This window comes from Monodon monoceros, unplaced genomic scaffold, assembly GCF_005190385.1.
Source record: "Monodon monoceros isolate NGI ecotype Baffin Bay Population unplaced genomic scaffold, NGI_Narwhal_1 Super_Scaffold_21, whole genome shotgun sequence".
Taxonomy (NCBI): domain Eukaryota; kingdom Metazoa; phylum Chordata; class Mammalia; order Artiodactyla; family Monodontidae; genus Monodon; species Monodon monoceros.
Genome location: NW_021703778.1, coordinates 62,799,995 through 62,817,473, shown reverse-complemented (window position 1 = coordinate 62,817,473; position 17,479 = coordinate 62,799,995).

Below are 17,479 nucleotides of genomic sequence, written 5' to 3'. Positions count from 1 at the left end.
GGTTACTTCCTGGTGGGCCCAAACTGGAAGGTAAATGAAATCTAACGCTGGATTCCTGGAATCATAATAATCAGCTAAAATGTGATTAAAAGCGAGAGCTCTTGAAGGTAGGATAAGGGCCTGGAGAACAATAGCCCTTTCTTCTGGTCTGAAAGGGTTTCCATGTGTCCTAGCAGTTAAGACACCTGAGCAGGAAGAGCCCCTCCCCCACTTGAGGTGGCCCAAGCCTCTGTGAGCACCTGTGTGCAATGGACAAGCACCCCAGGCGTCCCAAGGCTGCACCTCGTAGTGGGGAGCCTTGGGCAAGGCATGTCTCTGAGATGCAGTGTGTCATCTCCAAATGGAGAGTTTTATGAGGATTCCATGAGATTCTAACCGGGAGGAACGGCACAGATCAGAATGGGGATTCACTCAGTTTGTAGGTTCCCTTTGCCTCCCCCTGATCCAGGATGACCAAGGCGGGGTCCCAAGCAGGGCCCCCAGCACCTGACTGCTTTTCCGTCTGACCTGCCTTTCCCAAGTGGTGGCTACAGAAGTCTGAAGCTCCCCCGTCTGAGAGTAAGGCCCAAGAAACCCACCAGAGGCTTGATGGGTTTGCTCCTAAGGAAGACCAAGCAGGTCCTCGGCACGTTCCTGCTGCGACCCTGGCCTTCACCATCCCCATCACCACACATGATGTCCCCCAACCTGCCGCCCCACGCACTGCCCTTGCCCAGCACACCTGCAACCAAGGAGAAAGCCCTGAGGAAGGGCAGGAAAGCGCCACACACAGAACGCCCCGGGGCCTGCACACTTAGCATAAGTATTTCTCTGAATTTCACTCTCTACCAAATACAGACAAAATGCAAGCTTGCCTAAGAGGGCTCCAGGTTTCGAGAAAGATAAAGAGAAGTTCCTCTGTGGGAGAGGAGAGTTTTCCTGGGTGTTTCACACGCAAGCAAAGTGCCCTCAAGTCTCGTCTAGGTGAGCGAAGAGCGAGGGCTCAGGCCACAAGCGCCTGGACACAGGATCCCCACCCTCTGTAGCCTCTGTCCTTTGGGGCTCTTGGCCTCTCTCCCAGCCGCCTCCCAAGGTTGTGGAAGCCACAGAAAGGCTGGGGATCCCACCGGCAGACACGAGGCACACACTGGGGCAGAGAGGGGAACTATTGGAAAGACAGAGCCCAAGAAATAAGATCCAGAAAGCCAAGTTGCCAACACCTGTGAAGCCGCCCGGGGGCCCGGACCTCTCCTTCCCAGGTCTCCCTGGGTGGTCCCCACTCGGCTTCTCGTCCTCAATTCACAGGCACAGTGAACCCACACTGCTTGAAACCACGGGAGCCCGGTCCTTCCACCAGAGGACGTCATGGTTCCCCCTCTCCCTTCCAGAGCTGTTTCTACCTAAAGCAGCAGGCCACCCCAATCTGAGATCCTCTTCTCTGGCTGGTGCAAGATAAACACCCCTCCAACGTGACCCCAACCCCTGGTCCCACCTCCCAGCCCATGTCTTCTGGTCACACGTCATGACCTCAGAGACCAGAGCACAGCAAGATGGGGCCTCAGGACTTTGGGGTCACCCCTGCTGGATTTCGAGGTGTCCAGAGTCTCCTCCCACATGCTCTTGTATAAAATACGTCTCCCCTGTAGGGGAGCAGAATTTGCCACTCTAAAATATGTCTCTTTGGCATATTGTTTTAAGCTGGTCATTTTCTGAAAAACAGCAGATGTGGGAAGGGCTCTGAAAACCAAATAGGAGTTGCCCTTTTGCGAGAAACACAGTTGTAAGGGAAATCCCCATTTTTACAGGCGACTCCCTCTCTGTACCAGGAAGAAAAGGATGACCTAATCTCTAAAAACTTATCAGTGGAGAGGCACTGACTTCAATCCACCTAATAACCTTACCCTTGTTTACTGTGCTTTTCCTGGTCACCGCCCATAACTGAGTCTCCCCAGCTTTAACATCCTCTTGTGTCTTTAGCTGAAGATGGCATTTAAGGTGAGGGTTTCAGCCATTTTGGCGAGCTACTCAATTTTCCTGAGTCTCTCCCACATACATACGTTACTAAGCTTTTGTTTGATTTTTCTCCCATTAATCTCTCCGATGTCAATTTAATTCTTAGACCAGCCTGAAGCACCCTGGGGGTAAAGGAAAATGTCTTCCTCCCTGACACCGTTTTGTAGGCATCTCCTCACAGTAGGTTGGTTTTTATCAGTTTTACCCCAAAATACTGCATTCACCTGGACCCCAAACTCAAGTTCTGACACATCTCACCTCAGCTCCACAGGCACTAGGTCCCCAGGTGACCCGACAAATCCAACCACTTCAACTCCATAGACACAATTTCAGAGTAGCAAGACAGCTTAGAAATCATCAAATATTTACAACGCTTGAATTCCTTCTGCCATCATTAATCGAGTGTGACCTCCTTGACAAGAAGCGTAACCCCCATAGCCCCAGGGGCAGCCAACCAACGCACCAACCTACCCCGCTGGACAGAATGAGTCCCCCTGACCTCCTAGGTCTTCCTCTGGATAACACATCCCTCAGTCCCCTCCTCCATCATGAAACAGCCTCTCGAGGGTCAAAACACTTACCTGCCTCCTTCTCTTCTTTCTTCTCTCCTCCTGGCTACACATCCTCAATTCCGTTCACGCCTGCCCAGACGCCTCAGTTCTGAATCTCATCATTAGCGTCATCGCTCTTCTTTAAATATACCCTGGGCCCAGCGTGCTTCTCACACCTTAATGTGCATGAAAATCACCTGGGCTCTCCCTGGCATTCCTGCTTGGGTTCCATAGGTCTGGGTGGGGCCCAGGAGTCTAAATTACTAAAAAGCTCCAGGTGGTGCTGTTGTTGCTGGTCACCACTTTGAGTATGAAGGCTTCCACCTGGGATGGCATTTCTACTGGGAATCACCTGGCGCTTGTTAGAGACATGACTCCTGGGTCCCATCCAGGATCAGAATCTGCATTTTAACAAGATCCACAGGTGTATGGTATGCCTTTCCAGTTTTGAAAAAATAGAAGCTGGCAACCATGGCTGCATATTAGAATCATCTGAGAAACTGGAAAACAATCCCATGGCCCAGCAGCCCCGCAGACCAATTACATCAAGAGGGTGGGATCCAGGCATCAGCGGTTTTAAACCTCCCTGGGTGGTTGTAATGTGCAGTGAGGGTTGATAACTCTGCCATCAAGTGTCTTAAAGCCCAGGCCCTACCTTTGCGACCACTGACAGGGAAAGGCAGGATGTACTCTGCCACCTTGAACTTCTCAGGTCACAGCCGGAGGTTCCATTTGCTCAGGGCAACCCTCCACAGTGAAACAGAGCAGGACCCCTATGGTCCTCCCCACCGCCATGTCCTCTGCCTGTCTTTTGTCTATACAAAAACTTTAGTGAAAAAATAAATTTAAGGGCTTCCCTGGTGGCGCAGTGGTTGAGAGTCCGCCTGCCGATGCAGGGGACGCGGGTTCGTGCCCCGGTCCGGGAGGATCCCACATGCCACGGAGCGGCTGGGCCCGTGAGCCATGGCCACTGAGCCTGCGCGTCCGGAGCCTGTGCTTCGCAACGGGAAAGGCCACAACAGTGAGAGGCCCGCGAACCGCAAAACATAAATAAATAAATAAATTTAATCAGAGAAGTGAGAAAATGCAGAAGCAAAGGAAAACAGTCAAACAAGACCAAATAATGATAGCTTAATCATTAAGAAAAGTCAAGCGCCTTTAGTTCTGCTTCAAGCGCTACAGATAATATTCTGAGCCATATACTTTGAGCTGTTTTGTAGATACTGAAACCCACACCAGGTGGAAGAAGTTAACTACATGATAGCCAAACTGTAGCCATGACTTAAGCTGCCACAATTCCAAGAACTGGCTTCAAGGAAATGGGAACAAACTGACCCCGGAACTAAAGAGTAGCTGTACTTAAAACAATCAAGATGATGCTTATCAGACCACTGCATGACTAATTTCAAGACGACTGTCAGAGCTGACTGTGCTGTTTCTGCATGGACCCCCTCCCTCCACCTATACACCCCTGAGACTCCCCTTTAAAAGCCCTTGCCCAATGATTCTCAGGGGGCAGTTGGCCTTTGGACATGAGTCTGCCTTCCCCCCCATTTGCTGGCCTCTGAAATAAAGCGAACTTTTCTTTCCATCAACCTTGCCTCTCGGGTATTGGCTTCTGAGCGGCGAGCAGCCGGACCCCACTTTCGGTAACAACAATGCCGATGCCTTTTGAGGCAGTACAGAGCAGCGGTTATGAGCACTATTCTGGAGTCAGGTAGAGCTGGATTCGAATCCAGAGTCCAACGTTAATCAGCTACGTGATCTCAGAAAATGTACCTAATTTCTCTGTGCCTCGTTCCCCCGCGGGTAAAATGGAGCCAAGACAGTACCTACCAAGTGAAGTCATTGAGAGGGTTGAAGTAAATGCAAAGCAGGCACAGTTCTTAGCACGGTGCCAGCTCCACCAAGTGACCGATCATGGTTAATTGCAGTTATTAACATTGAAGCTAAAACTCCTGATACTTTGCATGTGCAGCTGCTATGCCACATTGATTCAACGTATCTGTTGAGGTTTCCCTTCACAAGCAACTCCAGTTTAACCAATTCTGGCTAAGCTAGGCAGAAAAGAAGTGTCTCAGGAGACGTGCCCAAAACTAAGCACAGGAATGGAACCAGCCCCAGGGATCTCAGCGGGAAACTTTCAGGTGGTGTCCTGGAAAGGATTCAGTCCCAATAGCTTCCATGAGCCACTCGGCTCAGGGTTCAGATTTACAAGCCAGAGTCTGATCTGGTTCAGCCAAGGTCACTTGCCCCCTGCGTGGCAGGTCAGGGGCCCTGTAACTTATGCTCCCAACAGGACCATCAGAAGGAAGCTAATTCTCCAGAGAAATCAGAGACTGTCACCTAAAGAAGGTAGAGGTTGGCCAGAAAAAAGGAGACGTCCACTTCAGCCCCTTTAATTCTTGGACCCAAAGGCAGGACCATGCGTTTATTCTTATTACTTTTTCAGATGGAAGTTTTTATTTCTTCTTTGAGTGTTTTTTTCATGACAGCTTTATTGAGATCTACTCTACCACTCTTTTATTTTTTTATTTTATTTTATTTTAACATTTTTACTGGAGTATAATTGCTTTACAGTGGTGTGTTAGTTTCTGCTTTATAACAAAGTGAATCAGTTATACATATACATATATCCCCATATCTCTTCCCTCTTGTGTCTCCCTCCCTCCCGCCCTCCTTATCCCACCCCTCTAGGTGGTCACAAAGCACCGAGCTGATCTCCCTGTGCTATGCGGCTGCTTCCCACTAGCTATCTATTTTACATTTGGTAGTGTAGTGTGTATATGTCCATATACACACTACCACTCTCTCACTTTGTCCCAGCTTACTCCACTCTTTTAAAGTGTACAATTCAGTGTTTTTAAATATATTTGCCGAGTATCACCAGCATCAAATTCCAGAACAGTTCACCACCCCAAAAAGAAACCCCGTTCCCATTGGCCATCACACCTCATTCCTTCTCCCCACACCCAAGCCCCTGACAACCACCAATCTACTTTCTAGCTCTACAAACTTGCCTACTCTGGCCATTTCATATAAGTGGAATCATATTATTTGTCCTTTTGTGTGTCAAAATTCCATTCTTTTTTGCGGCCAAACAATATTCCATTGTATGGATACCCATTCATCAGTGGATGGACATTTGGGCTGTTGCCACCTTTTGGCTATTATGAATAATCCTGCTATCAATATTCTTGTACACATTTTTGTGTGAACATGCGTTTTCAATATTTTTGGATCTATACCTAGAAGTAGAACTGCTGGGTCACGTGGCAACTCTACATTTAACCATTTGAGGAACCGCCAGACTGTTTTTCACAACAGCTGCACCATTTCACATTCCCGCCAGCAGTGTAAAAGAGTTCCAACTTTCTTCACATCCTCACCAACACTTGTTATTGCCTGTCATGTTTATTCTAGCCATATATTAGTAGGATTGAAGTATTTCATTGTGGATTTTATAAACATTTTGATGACTAATGATGTTAACCATCTTTTCATGTGATTCTTTTCTATTGCATATTATTCTGTTAAATTCAGCCCATCATCTCAACTGATCACATATTTGGACCCTACTCCTATACTGCAATTCTTTCAGTGCCTGGTCAATTGCAAATGTCATGGGATAGCCTGTTCTCAAAAAAAAAAAAAAAAAAAAAAATCATTGGCCATCTTGGGACAGATGGCAGGACCCTGTAGGATGACATAGGGAATTTCTTAGGTTGGCACTGAACCTCCTTTAGCCATCTCTGAGTGAAAGTGAATTCTCTCCATAGCTCTAACCCTAACCAGGTCTCTGCTCAGGCTGTAGGGCTCTCTCATAGCCCTCTGCCCTGGGGCTGCTTCTCTGCCCCTCTGTACTTTCAGCAGATACTCCTTCAGACACCCGGGCCCCTTTTCCCCCACATTTGCCAGCTAAGCCCCCAAACTATAAAGTCTCCACACCTCATCCATGGAGAGAAAACCATGTCTGGTTTCTGGAGAAATACCCAACTCCTCTCCTGTTTGGTTGGCTTATTCCTTCCTAGGTTCGTTCTCTCCCACCTAGATGCAATGCTCAGGAAGGTGAGAAGACCCTTCCCGATCTCAATCTAGCGTTTGTGCCTTAAGTGACGGGGCTCTTAAATACACAGACTCTCCAGCACCCAGGCAGTGCGGCCATGGCCGACTGAGCAGCCAGAAGGAGGCTCACTGACTGAGATGGACTTGTCTCCTGCTTTTAGTTCCTTCATCCAGAGCAGGGCTTTTCAAGTTGTGGTCTGTGGACTGAGTCAGACACACCTGAGGGATGGGGGATAAAACTCCACGACTACTAAAGCAGATTTTCTATGGGGTGGATCTTGAAAAAAACACATTTAGAATAAGCGCCTCAAGGATTCCTACCTACACTAAATTATGAAACCCAGACATCTAGAGGTGTTGTTATTAATGTATTGTTAATCGACATACATGTATTCACAGGGCTCCTTACAAATGTATATTTTTTATCCAAGGGCACACATCCTGTAATCAGTAGTGAGGATACAAACACAGACCTTCCAACTCCTTGCCTTTTGCTCCTTCCCCAGTGTATCAGCTGCCCCGCTTTTGTCTGTGGAAGCCTCGGGGCCAAAGCCTGAAGCACAGTCACTGCTTGACACCAGAGAGCCTTGTCACTTTCCTAGAAGACGAGGAGCCTCTGTATCTCACTCCATCTCTGTGTCTCTCCCTGTCCCTTCCAAGATATAGAATGTACACGGAGCAGCTGCAGGATAAATATCCACATAACCCAGATATTAGCTAATTTATGTCAACCTTCCTTCACCACCTCATCCCCTAGCAAGCAGAAGGGATTGCATGCAAGTTTAAATAACTATAGACCCAACTCAGCCTTTTGCACCAAATCATATTAGAAGTCACTAGCTCACCTCTGATTGGCTGTCTTTGATAGGGTGTCTACCTTGGTCCAATCAGCTGTGACCAGGGGCATAAGCCATCTGGGCAAAAGGTTGTGTGCAGAACCATTTCATTTAAAGAGTTGTGGGCAGTCACCAAAACCGACATTTCTGGAATAATTTAGAAGGTGGCCAAGTCACAGAAGGACTCCTGAATGTAAAGTCTATGATAATGAGTGTTCCATACATTTAGTGTTAGTTGGTGATGCTTCAAACAGAAACAACACCATCCACTCTTAAATTTCAATACGTGTTCAGTAATAATCATTCATTCAACAATACTTATTAACTACCTATTAGCTACTGGTCTATTTTCTAGGCATTAGAATAAATTTATATTTTAAGAGGGATTCAGGGCTGTAGTGGGGAGGGGGATCACCATGTAAAGAAAGCACTTCTTACCACCAACAAGTATTTTCAATCTGAGAATAATGAACACCCACAAGGCTTTATTCAAAGGCCCAAGGCCAAGCTACCTACAACTACCTACAAGTGGCAGTAGAAAACTACTAAAAGGACGTGTTATGAAAACACCTGAAAAAGGTAAAAGGAGGAGTGAGAAAAGGGATTTTTTTTTCAGGCTGAAACTAATGAGTTTTACACACTGATGCTATAATGGTAACTGTTTCTCATGTTCCTTTCTCCCCCTCTGCAGCTTTACAGGTCTGTGAGATGCAGGCCTAAGTGGATCTGTGCAATGGAAGGCTCTGACATAGGAATTCCTTTCCAGAAGCTTGAGGGATCTAATAGGTGGTAGTAGGAAATGCATTAGACTTGGTATCAAAGAATGTGGGTGCTCAGCCTTGCTTCCCTGGTTATATGACCTTGACCAAACTCCCCTGAGATTTAGTTTCCCTTTTCGTAAGATTTAAAGGTAATTTCTTACTCATTGTGTTGTTGTCTAAATTAAATGAAATATGCAATTTTAAAGTGTCTGGCACATAGGAGGTGTTCAATTAAAATTAGTAACTTTGGTTTATCTAAGAATGAGAATAATAATAGTAACTAAGGGGTGTAATGAGGGCTAAGTATTTTAGGCAAAAGTGTTTTGTAAATTACAAAGTCCTATACGTGTATCAGGTCATCATTATTTAAGAAATTTGAAAGTTGGGGTGGTGGTGTGGGGTGTCGGGGGTTTTTTTGTTGCTTCTTAAAAATCTACCTTATTGCTCCATCTAATGACAGACTTCATAGCCCTATAGTTTCTATAGTTGAAAAAGAGCCAAAATAAGGTTAAGCTGAAATGATTTCTTCTTCCTGAGTCTTATAAAGCCAGAGAAATTTACCGTCTGGCTTTCGGAATGCCTGTTTAAGACAGGTCTGCCATAAAACTTATTTTTCACAGTGTCCAGAAATAACAGGTAAACGAGATAATGTGCAAAATGTCACTTTCCACAGAGCATGTGCTCAGTGAATGACCAATGCAGTGGTCCCCAATGTTTTTATCTTCCTTTTGGAATTTTACCCCAAGCACAGACCCTTTAGAAAGATTAGTTTTTTAAACATGCATTAATTAAACAGTTAATTCATTTTACTTTTCATTCATCAAAGACCTTAGCCCATCTGGAACTATTCACTGGAGTTTCTAACTAGTCTGGGGCAGGAAGCTGCCCTACAAGGAGCTGTGATAATGGGAGACAACATAAGGAAACCTGAAACGGTAGTTAATCCATACATCTTTTCATGGTTAGCATCTTAGACTTCTCTTAGACATTTTGAGATATTTGGGGAAACGTGACCATGCCTTTAAGTTGATCACAATCTAGGAGGAGGATATTCAGGTATATGTAATGGGATAATATTTTGAAATAAGCTAATTGACTAATTGTGTCATTTGCATACCTTGCCTTCCACCTGTTCCCTATTCTATGGAAGTATCTGTTTGCTGAAGAGGGAACTGGGATGATGACAGCAGGAATGCCAAGAGAAAGTAGTCCACATTCAGTTCTGAAACCCAGAATAGCTGTCTTCAACACCTAGACAAATCTCAAAAGCCAGGCTTTGTCACAAGAGAAAAAACTTTCTAAATTTCTTTTCCTAGTAGGAGCAATAGCTATGGACTTGGTCATAAACCAAACCTGCCTCCATGGTGCAGAAAGAACCTCCTTCTACCATCAGGGGCTTGGAATGAGGACAAGGCAGGGTGGGAGGCCATTCCAGACAGGAAGCACAAATAGGACACCCAGCCTGCTCTTTCATCCAGTGGGGTATGAGGAGGAGAGAGGACAGCTGACATACATGCCCTCCCTTTTCTCCCTCTTGGGGTGAAACCCAGAGGTGGAAAACTGGTCCAAATGTCCAGATGGGTTTGAGGATGCTGAGAACATTGTGCAGAGAGTGGACAAGCTGAGGTCTTACTTAAGAAACTCAGTGTGTGGCCCTGTCCATCCTGGTTTGGGCAGCAGCACAGCAGCTGTTGGACATATGAGTTCCAGGCCAGATTCTAGAGTGCGCGCCTGAGGGTCTGAGAGCTGCTGATAGACCAGCAGGGGCCTGGGGCAGGGGTAAAGGCGCTGCTCTGTCCAGACTTCTTGGCAGATACAGAGATCAGTGCCTAGCACAACGTGGGGCACACTCAAAAAACCTTAGCTAATAGAGGTGCTGTTGGCTTATCAGAAAGCACAAACCTGGAAATTCCAAATGTCGGTGCAAATAATCAATCAACGGTCTATAATAGGAGCAGAAGACAGCTGCGTTCAGCCAAACGGAGGATTATAGCCCGGGAGCGTAGCTTTCTTTCCAAGAAAGAAAGCCCTCTGGAGAAGCGTGATTTTCAGCGCAGTTTTGTATCTTGTCAGAATCAAATGTGACAGAGGTACGTTCCATCAAGGTTTCAAATGAGGCAGATTAGCACATACATAGCGAGTCAGCATGACCTCGGTATCTGGGAAGGGAAGCTTATCTTCGAAGGAGTACTAGCTGGGGACTATGAAGGGGTGGGGAGAGGCATCTATCCCTATCTTCACAGTGGACATACTTTACTTGGGGATAATGCATTCTTCTCTTAATGGTTAAAGCAGATGTACAATGCATGATAAACAGGCCATAAGACAGGCCATTCTCATTAACATGAATTCAAGCCAGATCACGTATAAGCCAGGATGACTTACCCATACCTCAGTATGTGAACATTCCTTCCATCACAAAGATCTACATGGCACTGGAGGAAAAGCACGTGTGTGATGGGGCAGAGCAAGTGATAATCCCGGGTGCAATTTACTCGTTATGTCAGCCGGGGTCCATTCCGAAAGACAGAAACCTCCGTAGGTATTTCACACAGGGAATTTACTACAGAGAATTGGTCATCCAGGGTATGGAAACTGAGAAGCCAAATAGCGGACAATGAGGCATCCAGAGATCATAAAAGCAGGGGGAGAAAAGCTGCTAACTGTTTAGCCAGAAGGACAACATATTAGCAGCTCCATGGATATGGAATGTCTGAATTATAAATAGGGTTATTTTATAAAAATAAGAAGATGTAGGTAAATTCTTCCCCCAGATAGCTGCCTGGCTCCTCCCTTTCCTCCATCAGGCCTTAACATCTCAGCAAGGCCTTCCCTGGCCATCCTCTTGCGACTGGCACCGCCCTTCCCCCAGCCCCTGCTTTATTTTCTTCCAAAGCACTTAGCATCAACTGACAGGCTTGACATTTACTTGCCTGCTGATTTTCTCTCCCTACCCCCACCTCACACTAGACTTGAAACTCCATAAAGGCAGCCAGGGACTTCCCTGGTGGCGCAGTGGATAAGAATCCGCCTGCCAATGCAGGGGACACGGGTTCGAGCCCTGGTCCGGGAAAATCCCACATGCCGCGAAGCAACTAAGCCCACGTGCCACAACTACTGAAGCTCACACGTCTAGGGCCCGTGCTCCGCAACAAGAGAAGCCACCGCAATGAGACACCCACGCACGCAACGAAGAGTAGCACCCGCTCACCACTATTAGAGAGAAGTCCGCGCTCAGCAACAAAGACCCAACGTAGCCAAAAATTATAAAGGCAGACATTTTGGTCTGTTTTGTTCATTGCCACGTCCCAGCCAGTGCAGAGTTGGTGCCGAGTCACTACTATGGTTACAGCTTGTCTATCATACTGTCACGCGTCCTCACCTGCAAAGCCCACTTTTAATTTCTCTGGTTTCCTGTTCTAGAAAATGAGAGTGGAGTTCAAGGATCTCCAAGGGCTCTTCCACAGAGGCATTCCTTCGTTCTGGGTTCTTCCTATTGAAACATATTCCCTATATGTGGAATCTAAAAAATAAAACAAATTAGTGAATATAACAAAGCAGAAACAGACTCACAGATTTAGAGAACAAACTAGTGGTTATGGGGCAGGGGAGAGGGGCAGGATTCGGGTGGGGGATTAAGAAGTACAAACTATTATGTATAAAATAAATAAACTACAAGGATATATTGTACAGCACGGGGAATACAGCCAATATTTTATAACTATAAATGGAGTATAATCTTTAAAAATTGTGAATTACTATATTGTACACCTGAAACTACTATAATATTGTAAATCAACTGTACCACAATTTTTTTAAAAAGATTCCCTAGAAGTTTCTATTCCCTCCACATAGGGGCAGCAAAGGACAGTGAATCCCAAGGGCTGGCCAAGTGGCGCGGCAGAGCTCTCTCTATGATGACAGCAGCGAGTGACGAGACCATGCAAGCATTTTCACTCCTCTCCATCCCGCTCCCCTGCCATCCTCCTCTGAGTCTCAGAAAGGTCAGAGCTTTGTTTTCTTTGTGTCCCAACCTACCACCAAGAAACACTGGGTCACAAGTTTGAAAATTAAACAAAGCATGACAATTAGGGATAAAAACAGACCAGAAACCACCTAAAGCAATCAGACATGCCTGAGATAAGCTAATAACAATAACTGAGAACTGGATTTAGCTCCAAATTTCTAGACCTCTGGGCAGGGCGGAGATTAGAATGAGATGAGTGAGCTCTCATCTCAAATGCTAAGTATAAAGAGAAGAGCAGCCAAAACCCTCAGCCGTCAAAATAAATAGTATTTTTTTTTTTTTTTTTTTTTTTTTTTTGCCGTACGCGAGCCTCTCACTGTTGTGGCCTCTCCCGTTGCGGAGCACAGGCTCCCGACGCACAGGCTCAGCGGCCACGGCTCACGGGCCCAGCTGCTCTGCGGCATGTGGGATCCTCCCGGACCGGGGCACGAACCCGTGTCCCCTGCATCGGCAGGCGGACTCCCAACCACTGCGCCACCAGGGAAGCCCAATAAATAGTATTTTTGTGCAATATTTCTAAAAATCTAAATTAACAACCAAAAAAATCTCATGATGCACAAATGTCAAAAATTTAAATAAAATTACATAAAACATGTATATAGGGCACACATTTTTCTTTTTGCCTCAGGTCCAAAATAGCTCCACACAGCATGGTTTGTGGAGGTTTGGTATTTTGTTCATTGTGCATTTTGTGGCATTAATTTTGATTTTTAAAAAGTACTGCATTGACATACTATTTATCTTAATTACAGAGTATTTGGTGTCCCTTTATATTTTCCACTTGGGCTCACTCTAATCCAGGCCTGCTGGATCCGTCTCCCTAGGCGGCATCAGAATCACTCAAGTCATATATACGCTACCAAACGTAAAATAGACGGCTAGTGGGAAGCAGCCGCACAGCACAGGGAGATCAGCTCAGTGCTTTGTGACCACCTAGAGGGGTGGGATAAGGAGGGTGGGAGGGAGGGAGACGCAAGAGGGAGGAGATATGGGAACATATGTATATGTATAACTGATTCACTTTGTTATAAAGCAGAAACTAACACACCATTGTAAAGCAATTATACTCCAATAAAGATGTTAAAAAAAAAAAGAATCACTCAAGTCCCCTGGCTGGCAACCCCTTGCTGGGCATCCTCCACGCCTGGGATGTCCTGGTGAGAATCTGCAGCTGGCCCTTGGTTCACACACCTTGGCCCCTCCCCTTGGGCCTGGCACCAGCCTTCCGATCCTTCTCAACTCAGTCCAGGCAGCAATATCTACTGATCAGGACTGGCAGATGAGACAAAACCTTATAAGGACCTGGGAAATCATCTCTATTAGGGACAACTGACATAACATTGTAGGGGTGAGGCTGGAGGAAAGTTCCGGGTCCAAAGCTCGTTCTAGGCTGACCGACGAAGGTACAGAGTTGTGGACAGAGCTGTCAGTTGAAAAGGTGAGGAAATTATTGCTGTAGATCAGAGCTGTCTAACAGAACTTTCTGTGACAATAGAAATGTTCTCCATCTGCACAGGACAATACTGTAGCCACTAACCACATGGTGGCTATTGGGCATGTTGAAATATGGCTAGTGCAACTGAGCAACTGAATTTTAAAATTTGTTTAATTTGGATTAATTTAAATTTAAATGGTCGACGTGACCAGTGGCTATTGTATTCTAGTGCAGCTCTAGCTCGGCGATTCTCAAATTCCACTTGCATTGGAATCATCTGTAGGACTTGTTAAAGTAGGTTGCTGAGCCCATCTCAGAGTTTCTGATCCAGTGGGTCTGGGGTGGGGCCCAAGAGTTGATAGTTCTAACAACTTCCCAGGTGATGCCAATGTTGCTGGTCTGGGAACACGCTGAGACCACTGATCCAGAGAGGATTCTGATTCCAATCAGCTTTGGGATTATTAAACCAATCACATTATGTCTTGGTGTTGGCTTATCTTGGAACAAAATGTCAGCCTGGGCTTTAGAGAAGGATAGATATGGATTCACATCCCTGCTCCTCCACTAATTAGCTGTATGACCTTCCAGAATCTGCTCCCTCACAAAATGGAAATAATAGTACATACCAAATAGGGTAATTACAAAGATTAAATGTGATAAGGTATATATGTAATTCGATATGTTTTTAAGGTCATTTCCTGCTCAGAAAGTGTATTAAACAGGATTATATATGTGGACAATCTAATTTGTAACATAACATCAGGCATTTCCACAAAAAAATTCTGTCAAGGTTCCCCAGTGCTGGTGTGTTAATTATTGTATATAACAAATTACCCCCCAATGTAGTGACTTCAAACAACACGTATATTATTACCTCACAGTTTCTGTGGGTCAAAAATGTGCATGTGGCTTAGCTGGGTATTTCTGGCTCACTGTCTCTCATGAGATTGTAGTAAAACTGCCAGGGCTGCAGTCTCAACTAAAGTCTTGACTCGGGTGGGTGCAACTCCAAATAAAAGAAATAAACTTATTCTCCTCTTTCACGTTAGTCACACTCTTTATATTAACAATACCAATTATAATAACAAACACCAACATTTACAAAAGCAACAAATACCCACCATATGTAAAAACCCCTATCTCATATGCTTTTTTTTTTTTTTCTGCGGTACGCGGGCCTCTCACTGTTGTGGCCGCTCAGCGGCCATGGCTCACGGGCCCAGCCGCTCCGCGGCATGTGGGATCTTCCCGGACCGGGGCACAAATCCGTGTCCCCTGCATCGACAGGCGGACTCTCAACCACTGCGCCACCAGGGAAGCCCTCATATGCTTTTGTTACTAGCTTAATTCTAACAATAATATTCATTCATACAGGCCAAGAAATAATTATCTCAAACTGACGATGAATTACCATCCAAACCCTTAAATTATCACTTAGCTTCAAAACAGACTATTTCTCAATAATATTTGTACCAGTAGCATTATTTATAAGATGGTTTATTATAGAATTTTCAATATGATATATACACTCAGATTCTAATGTTAACCGATTCTTTAAATATTTACTCCTCTTTCTTATCACAATATTAATTCTTGTCACTGTTAACAACTTTTTTTCAACTTTTTATTGGATGAGCAGATGCAAATACAGCTGCTCTCCAAGCAATTCTATGTAACCTTATCGGAGACATTGGATTTATTAGAGTAATAGCATGATTTCTATTTAACTCAAATGCATGAGATCTGCAACAAATCTTCATACTCGACCTAGGCCACTCAAACCTACCTCTAATAGGACTCGTGTTAGCTGAAACTGGAAAATCCGCCCAATTTGGTCTTCACCCACGACTTCCCTCAGCAACAGAGGGGAGGGCCCTACCCCCGTTTCAGCCTTACTCCACTCAAGCGCAATGGTTGTAGCAGGTATTTTCCTACTTATCCGCTTTTACCCTTTAACAGAAAATAATAAATTCATCCAAACAGTAGCATTATGCTTAGGGGCTATTACTACACTATTTGCAGCAATATGTGCCCTTACCCAAGATGATATTAAAAAAAAACTGTCGGGGCTTCCCTGGTGGCGAAGTGGTTGAGAGTCCGCCCTCTGATGCAGGGGACACGGGTTCGTGCCCTGGTCCGGGAGGATCCCACATGCCGCGGAGCGGCTGGGCCCGTGAGCCATGGCCGCTGAGCCTGCACGTCCGGAGCCTGTGCTCCGCAACGGGAGAGGCCACAACAGTGAGAGGCCCGGCGTACCGCAAAAAAAAACCCCAAAACAAACAAACAAACAAACAAACAAAAAACTTGCTTTTTCTCCTTCAAGCGAGTTAGGCCTTATAATGGCAACAATCGGTATTAACCAGCGTTATCTAGCATTCCTCCACATCTGCACACATACCTTTTTTAAGGCCACATTGTTTAGGTGCTCTATTATTCACAGCCTAAATGATGAACAAGACACTTGAAAAATAGAAGGCCTATTTAAAGCAGTACCTTCTACTGTAACAGCCCTCATTACTGGAAGCCTAGCACTGACAGGAATACCATTCCTCACTGGATTTTATTCTAAAGACCTAATTCTCAAAACCACTAACTTATCTTATACCAACGCCTGAGGCCCGCAAATAACGCTTAATTGCCACGTCCCTCCCAGCTGTTTATAGTACTTGCATTATTTCCTTCGCACTGCTAGGACAACCCCGCTTTTCCACCTTAACTTCAATCAATGAAAATAACCCACTCCTAATTAATTCCACTTCTTTGGTTCTTTTTTTCTACATTATTATTGTGGTAAGCTATATGTAAAATCTACTATTTTAACCACTTTTAAGTGTGCAGTTCTGTGGCATTCAGTACATTCACATTGCTGTGCAACCGTCACCACCATCCATCTCCAGAACTTTTACACCTTCCCCACTTGAAACTCCCTGTGGGTTAGATATTAACTCCCTCTTCCCCACAGCACCCCTCAGCCCCTGGCAACTATCAGGCTACTCTCTGTCCCTATGAATTTGACTTCTCTACGTACCTCGTACAAGTGGGATCATAGAATATTTGTCCTTTTGTGACTGGTTTATTGCACTTAGCATAATGTCCACGTAGTAGCATGTGTCAGAAGTGCCTTCCTCTTTATGGCTGAATAGTATTCCACTGTATGCATACACAATGTTTTGCATATCTATTCAACCATCAGTGGACACTTGGGCTGCTTCCACCTTTTGACTGTTGTAAACAATGCTGCTATGAACACAGGTATACAACTGTCCAAGTTCCTGCTTTCATTTCTTTGGGGTGAGGGGATTCACTTCAGTTCACTCACATGATGGCTGGAAAGTGTCGGTTCATTTCAGGCTATTGGACTGAAGGCCTCAGTTCTTGACTACACCACACGGCCCTGTCCACGAGGCTACTTACAACAGGACAGCTTGCCTCCACAGCACAAGGGGTAAGACGGGGGTCGGGGGGAATCCTTTTATAACCTAATCTCAGGAGTGACAAGCCACCACGTCTGCCATATTCTATTCACGAGAAGTGCGTTAACAAGTCCAGGCCATACTCCAGGGGAGGGGATCGCACAAGGGGTGAATGCCAGCAGGTAGGGATCTTTGGGAGACATGTTCCATACTGCCTACCACAGCCAGTATTTTGACTCTAATAGGTGGATCTGCAGTGCAAGTACCTACATAAAAGGATACCTAGAAAAGTCCTTTAACTCTGGATTTATACGGATGACAAAAAATGTTTTTGACATTAACTGGACCCAAAACTCAGCATGAGAAACACAACCTTCTGCACATTATCCTACGTGTAAT